Consider the following 16,603-nt stretch of genomic DNA (forward strand, 5'->3'; position numbering starts at 1 on the left):
CCTTAGATAGACACCCAGAATTGTTTCTGATGTTGTACCACCACACCTATGGAGCCTCATATTTTCCTATTTAGCAAAAGAAAATAACTCTGCTCGATACAAGCAGGAGTTTCTGCTGATTCACTGAGCTTCTGTGTTTCTGCTATGACTAAGCACTGCCATATTCCTCTCGAGAATGAGCTTCTTTCATTCTTTTTTTTCTTTTCTTTTTTTCAATTTTTTATTAGATATTTTCTTCATTTACATTTCAAATGCTATCCCTAAAGTCCCCCATACCCTCCCCCCCCCACTTCCCTACCCACCCATTCCCATTTTTTTGGCCCTGGCGTTCCCCTGTACTGGGGCATTTAAGTTTGCAAGTCCAATGGGCCTCTCTTTCCAGTGATGGCCAACAACGCCATCTTTTGATACATATGCAGCTAGAGTCAAGAGCTCCGGGGTACTGGTTAGTTCATAATGTTGTACCTACAGGGTTGCAAATCTCTTTAGCTCCTTGAATACTTTCTCTAGCTCCTCCATTGGGGGCCCTGTGATCCATCCAATAGCTGACTGTGAGCATCCACTTCTGTGTTTGCTAGGCCCCAGCCTTGTCTCACAAGAGACAATTATATCAGGATCCTTTCAGCAAAATCATGCTGGCATATGCCATAGTGTCTGCGTTTGGTGCCTGGTTATGGGATGGATCCCCTGGTAGGGCAGTCTCTGGATGGTCCATCCTTTTGTCTCAGGTCCAAACTTTGTCTCTGTAACTCCTTCCATGGGTATTTTGTTCCCTATTCTAAGGAGGAATGAAGTATCCATGCATTGGTTTTCCTTCTTGATTTTCTTGTGTTTTGCAAATTGTATCTTGGGTATTCTAAGTTTCTGGGCTAATATCCACTTATCAGTGAGTGTATATCAAGTGAGTTCTTTTGTGATTGGGTTATCTCATTCAAGATGATATCCTCCAGATCCATCCATTTGCCTAAGAATTTCATAAATTCATTGTTTTTAATTGCTGAGTAGTACTCCCTTGTGTAAATGTACCACATTTTCTGTATCCATTCCTCTATTGAGGGACATCTGGGTTCTTTCCAGCTTCTGGCTATTATAAATAAGGTTGCTATGAACATAGTGGAGCATGTGTCCTTCTTACCAGTTGGAACATCTTCTGGGTATAATGCTCGGAGAGGTATTGCGGGATCCTCCGGTAGTACTATGTCCAATTTTCTGAGGAACCACCAGACTGATTTCCAGAGTGGTTGTACAAGCTTGCAATCCCACCAATAATGGAGGAGTGTTCCTCTTTCTCCACATCCTCACCAGCATCTGCTGTCACCTGAATTTTTGATCTTAGCCATTCTGACTGGTGTGAGGTGGAATCTCAGGGTTGTTTTGATTTGCATTTCCCTCATGATTAAGGATGTTGAACAATTTTTTCAGGTGCTTCTCAGCCCTTCAGTATTCCTCATTTGAGAATTCTTTGTTTAGCTCTGTATCCCATTTTTAATGGGGTTATTTGAATTTCTGGAGTCCAGCTTCTTGAGCTCTTTGTATATATTGGATATTGGTCCCCTATCAGATTTAGGATTGGTAAAAATCCTTTCCCACTCTGTTGGTGACCTTTTTGTCTTGACAGTATCTTTTGCCTTACAGAAGCTTTGCAATTTTATGAGGTCCCATTTGTGGATTCTTGATCTTATAGCACAAGCCATTGCCGTTCTGTTCAGGAATTTTCCCCCCGTGCCCATATCTTCGAGGCTTTTCCCCACTTTCTCCTCTATAAGTTTCAGTGTCTTTGGTGAGTTTCTTTCAATAGTCTGTGCAGGCCCCACAGCTCTAACAACATTAGGTTCAAATTAGCATTCTCTAGGTTTTTGTCTATAATGTGAATGATATTTCATTAGAAAGTAAACATTTTGAGTTAAACAAAGTTAAAATGCAGAAAACTTAATTTGGTGGGGTGTTTTTTAGGGGAGGGTCTTTTTGGGAGATTTTCTAAACTATGCTTTATCGCTTAGCCAGGCACCTGTCTTCAAGCTAGGATCATATGAACTCTTTTTTCTTACTCTATTTTTTCTACACTGAAAAAGAGGAGTACAAATTCATGTTTTTAAATGAAGAAATGTACCAAGTGAAACACCATCATTTCCTACATAATCCATCCTACTTACCGATAAGAAATCCCAAATTTATCACTTTCTAAACCTTTTGGGGACCAAGTTTTTATTCTGTTTCACTAAACCATATATCAGATTTTTCTGCTGATCTTATCTTGCTTTAATATTGTTGCTTCATAAACCACTTTTGTAGCTGAAGAACATTACTTTACCCATTATTTCCTCTCATAAAGTCTAGAATAACAACAGCAACAATAAACATAGATAGCATTTATTATTTGCTATGTATCTAATATTTTTCTCACATTATCATATGTAATCCTTAACTATGTATAATGATGCAGACACTGTTCTTAGCCCCACTTGACAAGATGAGAAACTTCAGGCACAGAATACTCAACTGGTTTGATATGGAGTCAAATCTCAAGTTTAGATGTTATTGTAGCAAACCTGTGCTTCTAACCACTGTTATGCAAAGATGAACTGTGTGGGATACTTAAAATTAGGACATTTTGGCTAATAATAATTAAAATTTCCTGAATCTAATACAAAGTTTCCCCTCATCTTTTCCTGGATCTTCTTCATCTCCCCATCCTTTCAATGCTATGGCTTCTTTCTCTCTCTTTAGAAAGAAAACAGACAAATTTTTAAAAAACTAGAATAAAACAAAATAAAGAAAAAGTACTAGAAACACACACAATCCAAATAATGAAAGAGAGAGAGAGAGAGAGCATAAAATTAGAAAACATATACAAGCAAAATTCCACTAAGGGGGAAATGCACAAACAAAATAATATGAGACAAAAAACAAACAAAAAAAAAACTCCAAAAATGCCACTGAGTTCATTTTGCATTGTTCATCTACTGTTGGGCAACGGACCTGTCCTTGGTTTGTATCCCTAGTGAGACTCCTTTGGAGAAAACTAATTTTTCATTTGCAAGTTGTCAATTTGAGATAGCTTCTGGATTAGGGATGTAGGCTTATGTCTACTTCCCCTCTTAGCACTGGGACCCACTCCATCAGGCCCAGACCTGTGTAGGCCCTATGCATACAGCCACAGTCTCTGAGAGTTCATATGTGTATCTGTCCTGTTATGTCTGGAAGGTCTTGTTTGCTTGGTGTCTTCCATCCGTTCAGGCTCTTACAATCTTTCTACTCATTCTTCTGCAGGGTTTCCTGAGCTTTGAGGGGAGGGATTTGATGGAGACATCCCATTTAGGACCAAGTGTTCCAAGATGGGATGTCTCCATCAAATCCTCACTCCATCCTCACTCTCTGCACATTGTCTAGTTTGGGGTTTGTTGTTTATTAACCTTTGTCTTAGTCAGGGTTTCTATTCCTGCACAAACATCATGACCAAGAAGCAAGTTGGGGAGGAAAGGGTTTATTCGGCTTACACTTCCACATTGCTGTTCATCACCAAAGGAAGTCAGGACTGGAACTCAAGCAGGTCAGAAAGCAGGAGCTGATGCAGAGGCCATGGAGGGATGTTCCTTACTGGCTTGCCTCCCCTGGCTTGCTCAGCCTGCTCTCTTATAGAACCAAGACTACCAGTCCAGGGATGGTCCCACCCACAAGGGGCCTTTCCCCCTTGATCACTAATTGAGAAAATGCCTTACAGTTGGATCTCATGGAGGCATTTCCTCAACTGAAGCTCCTTTCTCTGTGATAACTCCAGCTGTGTCAAGTTGACACAAAAATAGCCAGTACAATTGACCCCTTGTCAACTTGACACACAAACACATCACTAGTAAGCCTCAACCCTTACTTTCTTACTCATCCCCAATATCTAAATAACTTTAAAAGTCCCACAGTCTTTACATATTCTTAAAATTTCAATCTCTTTAAAATATCCATCTCTTTTAAAAATCCAAAGTCTTTTTACAATTAAAAGTCTCTTAACTGTGGGCTCCACTAAAACAGTTTCTTCCTTCAAGAGGGAAAATATCAGGGCACAGTCACAATCAAAAGCAAAAATCAATCTCCAACCGTCCAATGTCTGGAATCCAACTCACGATCTTCTGGGCTCCTCCAAGGGCTTGGGTCACTTCTCCAGCCATGCCCTTTGTAGCACACGCGCCATCCTCTAGGCTCCAGATGCCTGTACTCCACTGCTGCTGCTGCTCTTGGTGGTCATCTCATGGTACTGGCATCTCCAAAACATTGCATGACCCCTTCTGTCCTGGGCCTTCAATTGCAACTGAGGCTGCACCTTCACCAATGGCCTTCCATGGCCTCTCACAGTGCCGAGCCTCAGCTGCTTTGCATGACCCCTTCATGCCTTCAAAACCAGTACCACCTGGGTGACCCTTACATATTACCAAGTCCCACTGCAGCAGGAGTACAACCTTGGCCATCTCTGGAACACAGCCTCTTTGTGTTTTCAGAAAACACTTCCCAGAAGATGTCACCTCAATGATGCTGGTCTCTTCTTAATCACCGCTAATTTATTAGCTCCAGCTAACCAGCATCAATAGTCCCAGTAATGCAAAGTTTTTGCTTTGGTAGTTCTGGTATCTTATTAATCACAGCTGATTCTTCAGCCCCAGCTAACCAGAACTACAGAATCTTCACAATCAAAAGAGCAATGGTCCTGAAAAGAGTCTTTAATTTTCCCTCTGAAATTTCACAAACCAGACCTCCATCTTCTGCAGTGTTCTCAACATTCTCTTCCAAGCTCCTACACAACATCTGACAGAGCTCTTAACAACGGATGGGTCTTCAAGCCCAAAGTTCCAAAGTCCTTCCACAGTCCTCCCCAAAACGTGGTCAGGTTGTCACAGGAATACCCCACTCTGCTGGTACCAATTTGTCTTAGTCAGGGTTTCTATTCCTGCACAAACATCATGACCAAGAAGCAAGTTGGGGAGGAAAGGGTTTATTCGGCTTACACTTCCATGCTGCTGTTCATCACCAAAGGAAGTCAGGACTGGAACTCAAGCAGGTCAGAAAGCAGGAGCTGATGCAGAGGCCATGGAGGGATGTTCCTTACTGGCTTGCCTCCCCTGGCTTGCTCAGCCTGCTCTCTTATAGAACCAAGACTACCAGCCCAGGGATGGTCCCACCCACAAGGGGCCTTTCCCCCTTGATCACTAATTGAGAAAATGCCTTACAGTTGGATCTCATGGAGGCATTTCCTCAACTGAAGCTCCTTTCTCTGTGATAACTCCAGCTGTGTCAAGTTGACACAAAAATAGCCAGTACAACCTTGATAGAACACTATTTCTCTCTGATTATCAAAAAATAGGAAGGAGACCAATGAGAATAATGGGAGAGAGGATAAGTATTACCAAGGGAAAAATACACATATACACACATACACACATACACACACATACACACACACACACACACACACACACACAAATGTGTCATAATAAAATAAAAATATATCTTTAATGGGAAATGGAAGTCAGGGGAAATGGGCATAATACTTATTCAGTCTTCTATGTGCTAGACAATTCTAATAAGGCTGCCAATTTCACTCCATAGTAGCTATTTTTCATGGGTACTAAAATAAATATTTTCAAGATGAAAGAATGTGACTTTTCTTTATTTATGAGACAGTGTGTACAGAAGTATACAAATTGTGGTGTGGATTTTTTTTTGTTTCTTTTGTTTTGTTTTGAGATAAAATCTTGCTAATGTAGCCCTGGCTGACCTGGAAGTCATTATGCAGCCCAAACTGGCCTTGAACTTGTGATCCTTCTTCCTCTGCTTCTCAATGCTGGAATTATAGCTATGTGTCCAAACCAGCCTAATTCTGTTTTAAATAATATGAATGAAAAGAGGAAGATAGTTATTCAATTTTATTTGCTTATTTGATAACTAGCCAATATGGATTTCTTTCTCTTTCTTTTATCCAAAAAATAGTTAATGCATACCATACAAGTGCAAGGAAGATTCATAATGAATCTTATCTCAACTAGTATCTTTTTTTTGTAATCACCAGATCCTGTAATTTAACTACAACATAAAGGATATTGATATATATGACCAGGCATTTCATGTTACAATTTGTAACTTTGAAGTCTTGACATATAAATGTTCCATGGGTTATAGCACATAGAAAGGATACAGTTTGAAAAATAGCCAGGCATGGGTTAAAAGTTCTGCTCTGACACTTATTTATCTAAGGTGTATAAACTTGCCAAGTTTACTTAGTGTCCCTAAGACTTAATTTCCTGATCTCCACAAGGAGATTGCAATCTAGGTTTCCAAGGGAAGGAGTTGAATATAGTGCCTCAAACAGTCTGTCTGGAAATTCAGCTCATGCTCTTGTTTACCCACTGTTCTAGTTAGGTTTCTCTTGCCTTGATAAAACACCATGACCAAAAGCAACTAGGGGAAGAACAGGTTCATTTTACCTCACAGATGAGAACCCATCACAAACACGGCAGGAACTCAAGGCAGAAGCAGAAACAGAGACTATGGAGGAATGCTGCTTATGGGCTTACTCAGTCTCCTGTCTTCTAAACCCCAAGACCACCTCCACAGTGGACTGGGCCTTTCCACATCAGTTCTCAATCAAGAGAATACCCGATGGGCCTGCCTACAAGTCAATCTGATAGAGGCATTTACTCAGTTGAGGTTCTTTCTTCTCAGCTGACTCTAGCTTGTGTTGGGTTAACAAAAACTAATGCACCTACCCTATCTTGTCTCTCCCTTAGTGGAAAATAATCTAACAGCATTAACTATATCATATAGAACATTCATTAATGTGATAGAAAAATAAAAATTCAATATATTTTGACATTATGAGTATGACCCAATGCAATTTATGTATAATAGAAGTTAGCCAGAATTCGTTGTGCTTTCTGTAACACATTAGCACTTTCTATATTAATATGATACATATGTATTACTTGGCTGATTCTAGTTTGAACAAAGCAGAAACAGAACATGCAATGATAGTCTTCAGGATAGCTATAAGAGTATGAATCATGGATCCTCTCCAGACTCCAATTCCTAATAACACATGATGGAGAACAAAACATTCAAAAGTTTTCAGAAATGTTGAAGAGACAAGTGCATTTTTTTTTCTTAAAGGAAGTAAAACCTGTTATACATTGTCAAGAAATCAATTTTATAAGAATTGTCTTTAAGAAAATAATTTTAAAGCCAATGAAACATCTCGGTTGGTAAAGGTGCTTGCTGTCAAGTCTGAGGGACTGAGTTCAGTCTATAGGACCCACATGATGGAAAGAGAGAAATAACTCCTAAATGTCAGCTGCTGACTTCCAAAAACCCATTGTGGTATGCTCATACCTAGACATGGATCACACCACACATACAATAAATAAATAAGTGTAGCAAACAAATCTTTAAGAAAGACAGACTTTGAGAAAGTAGTTATTCAACATACATCTTCTATCAAGATGAGTTTTTAACTGTCCGTGGGGGCTTGGCACTTTTTCTGGTAAAATTTAGAAACTGCCTTAAATTTGATGATAACTGCCCACTGTGACCACTCCTTTACATAACTGACACATTTAAGTAACTCACCAAACTTCAGAAAAGGAGTTTGTTCTATGACAGCAATGTTTTATAAGCTATGTACTACATATGCATAGCCATGTAGTACATAGGCATGCACATACATTACATATACATATGTATTACATATGCATACTCAAATATATACATTATTTATATCTCTACTTCTGTTTACAAGAATTGTTGGTATATATTTCTAATGTTTTGCTCCTTCACTTCTGACTTCATTTTTAATCTTAGGCTATAGACCCTCATCAACGGATTTAAGCTTGGTTTGTAGGTCACTGTCTAAAATCATACCTGAAATGAGATGTCTGTCAGTTTGGGTTATACTGACTCTGATGCTAAAGATTTCACAACAGGGAACAGATCTGCTGAATGTTAAAGGATGTTATTATGACTCCCTGGAACAACTGTACATTCCATTCCAGAGATGTCATCATGACAACAAGGTGTCTAAACAGCCAATACTCCAAGGACTTATCCTCTATTATAATGGTATAATGTATTTTTCTTACTGTAGGGCTTCTTTTCTTCCCTTTCTTTCTGTTTTGTGATGAATTCAATTGCAGAAGTAGCTCTGTACAAATCTTTTCTTTGGATTTGCTAATAAGGATCTATTGGTGATTTTGGAACATCACACCACCCCTTAAATGTTGATAAAAATTTCCATCTTAAATGAAACAGTCAATACAGGATATGAAATGATCATGGAGAAAGGGGTCATTTAGTTCCCGATTTCATTTTCCGACACAAGGTACCATTCTTTGAAATCCAAAGGTATCATATGCAGGCATTAGGCTCCAAAGCCATTTACCTATGCCGGAGGATTTCCAGGCAGCAGGCCACCTTGTTTTCAGAATTTTGAAATACAATCTCTGGCTTGCAACTGCTGTTACTGAGAGGTTCTTAAATAGGATAAGTTCTTCCATGAGGTAAGCAAGTGTCCAGGCATCATCAGATGGGAGCATTTGTAAACGGGCTTTCCCACTGGCTACCAGTGCAAGGAGAGGTGATATTTGGTTATCTTCTGGTGCATAATAAACAACTCTAGAGCGCAGGGTTGCCTGACACCCGCCAGCTACCCACGACCCCCGCCGCAGGATTTTGGGACTGCTGGTGAGTGGAACACAGCTTCTGCTCCAGTCCAATCACGCGGGACCTGAGACTGCTCTGGTTGGGGAGAGAGAAATCCGGCCTACATAGGGCCACAACGCTCTTCTGGTCAGAAAAGCACCGGGGCAGCTGGGGCGCAGGGTCGGCTGACACTCGCCAGCTACCCACAACACCCGCCACAGGATCTTAAGACTTCGGGTAGTGGAGCACAGCTTCTGCTCCAATCCAATTGCGCGGGACCTGAGACTGCATTAGTTAGGGAAGCAGAAACCGGCCTGAGTAGGGCCACAGGCCTCATCCAGCCGGATCAGCGCCGGAGTAGCGGGAGAGCAGGGTTGCCTGACACCCGCCAGCTACCCACGACCCCCGCCGCAGGATTTTGGGACTGCTGGTGAGTGGAACACAGCTTCTGCTCCAATCTTTAAACAGTGACAACGATAACAACTAACCCCAGAGATTACCAGATGGCGAAAGGTAAACGTAATAATCTTACTAACAGAAACCAAGACCACTCACCATCATCAGAACCCAGCACCCCCACTTCGCCCAGTCCAGGGCACCCCAACACACCGGAAAAGCTAGACACGGATTTAAAAGCATATCTCCTGATGATGATAGAGGACTTCAAGAAGGACTTTAATAACACACTTAAAGAAATGCAGGAGAACACTGATAAACAGGCAGAAGACAATAAAGAGGAAGCACAAAAATCCCTTAAAGAATTGCAGGAGAACACTGCTAAAGAGTTACAAATACTTAAAGAAAAACAGGATAACATAATCAAACAGGTAGAAGTCCTTACAGAAAAACAGGAAAACACATCCAAACAGATGATGGAAATGAACAAAACCATACTAGACCTAAAAAGGGAAGTAGACACAATAAAGAAAACCCAAAATGAGGCAACACTGGAGATAGAAACCCTAGGAAAGAAATCTGGAACCATAGATACCAGCATCAGCAACAGAATACAAGAGATGGAAGAGAGAATCTCAGGTGCAGAAGATTCCATAGAGAACATCGGCACAACAATCAAGGAAAATGTAAAATGCAAAAAGATCCTAACTCAAAACATCCAAGAAATACAGGACACAATGAGAAGACCAAACCTACGGATAATAGGAGTGGATGAGAATGAAGATTTTCAACTCAAAGGACCAGCAAACATACAAGAAGCCTACAGAACTCCAAATAGACTGGACCAGAAAAGAAATACCTCCCGAAACATTATAATCAGAACAACAAATGCTCTAAATAAAGATAGAATACTAAAAGCAGTAAGAGAAAAAGGCCAAGTAACATATAAAGGCAGGCCTATCAGAATTACACCAGAATTTTCAGCAGAGACTATGAAAGCCAGAAGATCCTGGACATATGTTATACAGACACTAAAAGAACACAAATTCCAGCCCAGGCTACTATAGCCAGCCAAACTCTCAATTAACATAGATGGAGAAACCAAAGTATTCCACGACAAAACCAAATTCACACATTATCTCTCCACGAATCCAGCCCTTCAAAGGATAATAACAGAAAAAAACCAATACAAGGACAGGAACCACGCCCTAGAAACAACAAGAAGGTAATCCCTCAACAAACCTAAAAGAAGACAGCCACAAGAACAAAATGCCAACTTTAACAACAATAATAACAGGAAACAACAATTACTTTTCCTTAATATCTCTTAATATCAATGGACTCAACTCCCCGATAAAAAGACATAGACTAACAAACTGGCTACACAAACAAGACCCAACATTTTGCTGCTTACAGGAAACTCATCTCAGAGAAAAGGATAGACACTACCTCAGAATGAAAGGCTGGAAAACAATTTTCCAAGCAAATGGCATGAAGAAACAAGCTGGAGTAGCCATTCTAATATCTGATAAGATTGACTTCCAACCCAAAGTCATTAAAAAAGACAGGGAGGGACACTTCATACTCATCAAAGGTAAAATCCTCCAAGAGGAACTATCAATCCTGAATATCTATGCTCCAAATACAAAGGCAGCCACATTCATTAAAGAAACTTTAGTAAATCTCAAAGCACACATTGCACCTCATACAATAATAGTGGGAGACTTCAACACACCACTTTCACCAATGGACAGATCATGGAAACAGAAACTAAACAGGGACACAGTGAAACTAACAGAAATTATGAATCAAATGGATCTGGCAGATATCTACAGAAAATTCTATCCTAAAACAAAAGGATATACCTTCTTCTCAGCACCTCATGGTACCTTCTCCAAAATTGACCACATAATTGGTCACAAAACAGGCCTCAACAGATACAAAAATATTGAAATTGTCCCATGCATCCTATCAGATCACCATGGACTAAGGCTGATCTTCAATAACAAAATAAATAATAGAAAGCCAACCTTCACGTGGAAACTGAACAACACTCTTCTCAATGATACCTTGGTCAAGGAAGGAATAAAGAAAGAAATTAAGGACTTTTTAGAGTTCAATGAAAATGAAGCCACAACATACCCAAACTTATGGGACGCAATGAAAGCATTTCTAAGAGGAAAACTCATAGCTCTGAGTGCCTCCAAAAGGAAACTAGAGAGAGCACACATTAGCAGCTTGACAACACACCTAAAAGCACTAGAACAAAAGGAAGCAAATTCACCCAAGAGGAGTAGATGGCAGGAAATAATCAAACTCAGGGGTGAAATCAACCAAGTGGAAACAAGAAAAGCTATTCAAAGAATCAACCAATCAAGGAGCTGGTTCTTTGAGAAAATCAACAAGATAGATAAACCCTTAGCCAGACTCACTAGAGGGCACAGGGAAAGCATCCTAATTAACAAAATCAGAAATGAAAAAGGAGACATAACAGCAGATCCTGAAGACATCCAAAACACCATCAGATCCTTCTACCAAAGGCTATACTCAACAAAACTGGAGAACCTGGATGAAATGGAGAAGTTCCTAGACAGATACCAGGTACCAAAGTTGAATCAAGATCAGGTTAATGATCTAAACAGCCCTATATCCCCCAAAGAAATAGAAGCAGTCATTAATAGTCTCCCAACTAAAAAAAGCCCAGGACCAGATGGGTTTAGTGCAGAGTTCTATCAGACCTTCAAAGAAGATCTAATCCCAGTTCTTCACAAACTATTCCACAAAATAGAAAGAGAAGGTACTCTACCCAACTCATTCTATGAAGCCACAATTACTCTGATACCTAAACCACAAAAAGACCCAACAAAGATAGAAAACTTCAGACCAATATCCCTTATGAATATTGATGCAAAAATCCTCAATAACGTTCTTGCTAACCGAATCCAAGAACACATGAAAACAATCATCCATCCTGACCAAGTAGGTTTCATCCCAGGGATGCAGGGATGGTTCAATATACGGAAATCCATCAACGTAATCCAGTATATAAACAAACTCAAAGACAAAAACCACATGGTCATCTCGTTAGATGTGGAAAAAGCATTTGACAAGATCCAACACCCATTCATGATAAAAGTCTTGGAAAGATCAGGAATTCAAGGCCCATACCTAAACATGATAAAAGCAATCTACAGCAAACCAGTAGCCAACATCAAAGTAAATGGTGAGAAGCTTGAAGCAATCCCTCTAAAATCAGGGACTAGACAAGGCTGTCCACTTTCTCCATACCTATTCAACATTGTACTTGAAGTCCTAGCCAGAGCAATTCGACAACAAAAGGAGATCAAAGGGATACAAATTGGAAAAGATGAAGTCAAAATATCACTTTTCGCAGATGATATGATAGTATATATAAGTGACCCTAAAAATTCCACCAGAGAACTCCTAAGCCTGATAAACAGCTTCGGTGAAGTAGCTGGATATAAAATTAACTCAAACAAATCAATGGCCTTTCTCTACACAAAGAATAAACAGGCTGAGAAAGAAATTAGGGAAACAACACCCTTCTCAATAGTCACAAATAATATAAAATATCTTGGCGTGACTCTAACTAAGGAAGTGAAAGATCTGTATAATAAAAACTTCAAGTCTCTGAAGAAAGAAATTATAGAAGATCTCAGAAGATGGAAAGATCTCCCATGCTCATGGATTGGCAGGATCAACATTGCAAAAATGGCTATCTTGCCAAAAGCAATCTACAGATTCAATGCAATCCCCATCAAAATTCCAAATCAATTCTTCAACGAATTAGAAAGTGCAATCTGCAAATTCATCTGGAATAACAAAAAACCTAGGATAGCAAAAACTCTCCTCAAGGATAAAAGAACCTCTGGTGGAATCACCATGCCGGACCTAAAGCTCTACTACAGAGCAATTGTGATAAAAACTGCATGGTACTGGTATAGTGACAGACAAATAGACCAATGGAATAGAATTGAAGACCCAGAAATGAACCCACACACCTACGGTCACTTGATCTTCGACAAGGGAGCTAAAAACATCCAGTGGAAGAAAGACAGCATTTTCAACAAATGGTGCTGGCACAACTGGTTGTTAACATGTAGAAGAATGCGAATCGATCCATTCCTATCTCCTTGTACTAAGGTCAAGTCTAAGTGGATCAAGGAACTTCACATAAAACCAGAGACACTGAAACTTATAGAGGAGAAAGTGGGGAAAAGCCTTGAAGATATGGGCACAGGGGAAAAATTCCTGAATAGAACAGTAATGGCTTGTGCTGTAAGATCGAGAATTGACAAGTGGGACCTCATGAAACTACAAAGCTTCTGCAAGGCTAAAGACACCATCAATAAGACAAAAAAACCACCAACAGATTGGGAAAGGATCTTCACCTATCCTAAATCAGATAAGGGACTAATATCCAATATATATAAAGAACTCAAGAAGGTGGACTCCAGAAAGTCAAATAACCCCATTAAAAAATGGGGCTCAGAACTGAACAAAGAATTCTCACCTGAGGAATACCGAATGGCAGAGAAACACCTGAAAAAATGTTCAACATCCTTAATCATCAGGGAAATGCAAATCAAAACAACCCTGAGAGTCCACCTCACACCAGTCAGAATGGCTAAGATCAAAAATTCAGGTGACAGCAGATGCTGGCGAGGATGTGGAGAAAGAGGAACACTCCTCCATTGTTGGTGGGATTGCAAGCTTGTACAACCACTCTGGAAATCAGTCTGGCGGTTCCTCAGAAAATTGGACATAGTACTACCGGAGGATCCAGCAATACCTCTCCTGGGCATATATCCAGAAGATGTCCCAACCGGTAAAAAGGACACATGCTCCACTATGTTCATAGCAGCCCTATTTATAATAGCTAGAAGCTGGAAAGAACCCAGATGTCCCTCAACAGAGGAATTGATACAGAAATTATGGTACATTTACACAATGGAGTACTACTCAGCTATTTAAAAGAATGAATTTATGAAATTCCTAGCCAAATGGATGGACCTGGAGGGCATCATCTTGAGTGAGGTAACACAATCACAAAGGAACTCACACAATATGTATTCACTGATAAGTGGATATTAGCCCAAAACTTAGGATACCCAAGATATAAGATACAATTTGCTAAACGAATGAAACTCAAGACGAATGAAGACCAAAGTGTGGACACTGTGCCCCTTCTTAGAATTGGGAACAAAACACCCATGGAAGGAGTTACAGAGACAAAGTTTGGAGCTGTGATGAAAGGATGAACCATCTAGAGACTGCCGTATCCAGGGATCCATCCCATAATCAGCTTCTAAACGCTGACACCATTGCATACACTAGCAAGATTTTGCTGAAAGGACCCAAATATAACTGTCTCTTGTGAGACGATGCCGGGGCCTAGCAAACACAGGAGTGGATGTTCACAGTCAGCTATTGGATGTATCACAGGGCTCCCAATGGAGAAGCTAGAGAAAGTACCCAAGGAGCTAAAGGGATCTGCAACCCTATTGTTGGAACAACATGATGTACTAACCAGAACCCCAGAGCTCTTGTCTCTAGCTGCATATGTATCGAAAGATGGCCTAGTCGGCCATCACTGGAAAGAGAGGCCCATTGGACTTGCAAACTTTATATGCCCCAATATAGGGGAATGCCAGGGCCAAAAGAATGGGAATGGGTGGGTAGGGAAGTGGGGGGCGCTATGGGGGACTTTTGGGATAGCATTGGAAATGTAATTGAGGAAAATATGTAATAAAAATATTAAAAATCAAAAAAAAAATAAACAACTCTAAGCATGGAGGCCGAGAACATCAACAGTTTGTCATGATAGAATTATTGACAGGGTGTTTTGTTTTGTTTTTGTTCTAGGTGATATCAGTTAAGGTTGTGGGATTGTCAAAATGTCACAGCTTGCTTTTTAAACATGACCCTGCTGGCTATAAACTCAGTCGAAGCTGACATCGGAGAGATTCCTTTCCCCTTGTGGGCCCCGGCACAGCTGCTTAGTTAGGTTCCAAAAAAGAACATTCCAAACTTCAAGTCAAAGCTTGGAAATGTTACATTACTTCTGCTTCATTTTGTTGCTCTCAGACAAACAGTAGAGCAATCCAAATTCCAAGAGAGGGAAAGAAATTTCTTTTCCTGCTGAAAGGGAAGTAAAATCTCATTGAAAGGACTTGCAAGATGGAGGAATTGTTGCTGCCATCCTTGAAATGCATTGCATTCTATCACGGACACTACTGTGAAACCCTTTATCTGCCGGTACCCTAGAAAGACTGCTACCATTCACTTCAATATTCTGCCTCTTCTCTTCACCCTTAGCCCAAAGCTGTCAAGCGTTTGCCTCTCCTACACATCTGTATTCTGTTGAGGACTGTTGAACAGCCCGTTATTTATTTTATGGAAAAAGTCATCTCTGTAATGGAAGGAAAGAAGCCTTGCTGGCTGAGGTAATAATAACATTCTTAGAAACCTTAGTTCATGCCAGACATTTTGAATAGATTGCTCACAGTCTCTTTGAAAACAAATCCTTTAAGAAAGGCATCATAGTTTCTCTTCCCTGTAACACGAAGGCTGCTCTGACTTAAGGTGATTTGGTGATGATTTCCCAGAAAGGCAACATGGCTTGCTTGCCCAGGTCTCAGAAACACCAGGATATGCTCACCTTCAAAAATGACACATTTGCTAAGAGTGCTTGCATCCCCCCCCCCCAGAAAAAAACTCAATCAACATTTCACGATGGACTACCTCAGTGCTGAAAAGATGCTCTTGAGTGAAGTATAAAGTACAGGAAATACAAAGCACTGTCAAAGCCATAAAAGTATGCTAAATGTTTACAAAAGACAGTGAGGGGCTCTTACCAAATGTCATGTGGATCATGTGCCCGTGAACATGAAGTTTGTGCAAAATGTGAGAGAAAAGATGTCATTGTTCCACCTATAAATAACTAGAAACATCAGAAAATACTGAAAATCAAGGTTCTAAACCATAAAAGAAAGGAAGACAGTGATGAAGACTTACATGACTCTGACTGATGAGGATGGTGACACTCAGGGGGCCTGACAACATCAAGTCAGCTGCAGAGGGATCAGCAAACACACTGATACCCTTATGAGACAGTAGGCAAAGGATGTTCAAAATAGGCAGAACTGGCACATGAGCAACATCAATTATTTAAGACATTTCAATAACGAAACCATTCAGGTTTTCACGATAAAACTTAAGCTGCATATGCAGGATATGTGTGGAAACACTGTGGTATGTTATATAATCTATGGGAACTGTTAAAGAAAAACATTACCTAAGGTCAAACTATCCAGTGCTGAGAGTTGATGATTGTATCAGAACCATCTCATGGAAAACTGGGGAGGTTATCTCACAGTTAGTACATTTCTCTAGCCTGACCTTACTTAGGTGTATGCCTTGCTCAGCAAAAGCCACCTTACTTTTTTTTTTTTAACTTTCACTACTAGATATGTCTTTTTTATTATTAATTTATTTTTTACACTCCATATTC

At 40.1% G+C, this 16,603-nt stretch overlaps 1 pseudogene; it reads left to right on the forward strand.

Moving 5' to 3' along the window:
* Positions 1-15,686: 15,686 nt before the first annotated feature.
* Positions 15,687-16,149, forward strand: LOC147004581 (uncharacterized protein C9orf85 homolog pseudogene; annotated as a pseudogene).
* Positions 16,150-16,603: the final 454 nt, after the last annotated feature.

The sequence above is a fragment of the Mus caroli genome, unplaced genomic scaffold (genome assembly GCF_978045245.1).
Source record: "Mus caroli unplaced genomic scaffold, Mus_caroli_1 scaffold_5, whole genome shotgun sequence".
NCBI classification, from domain to species: Eukaryota; Metazoa; Chordata; class Mammalia; order Rodentia; family Muridae; genus Mus; species Mus caroli.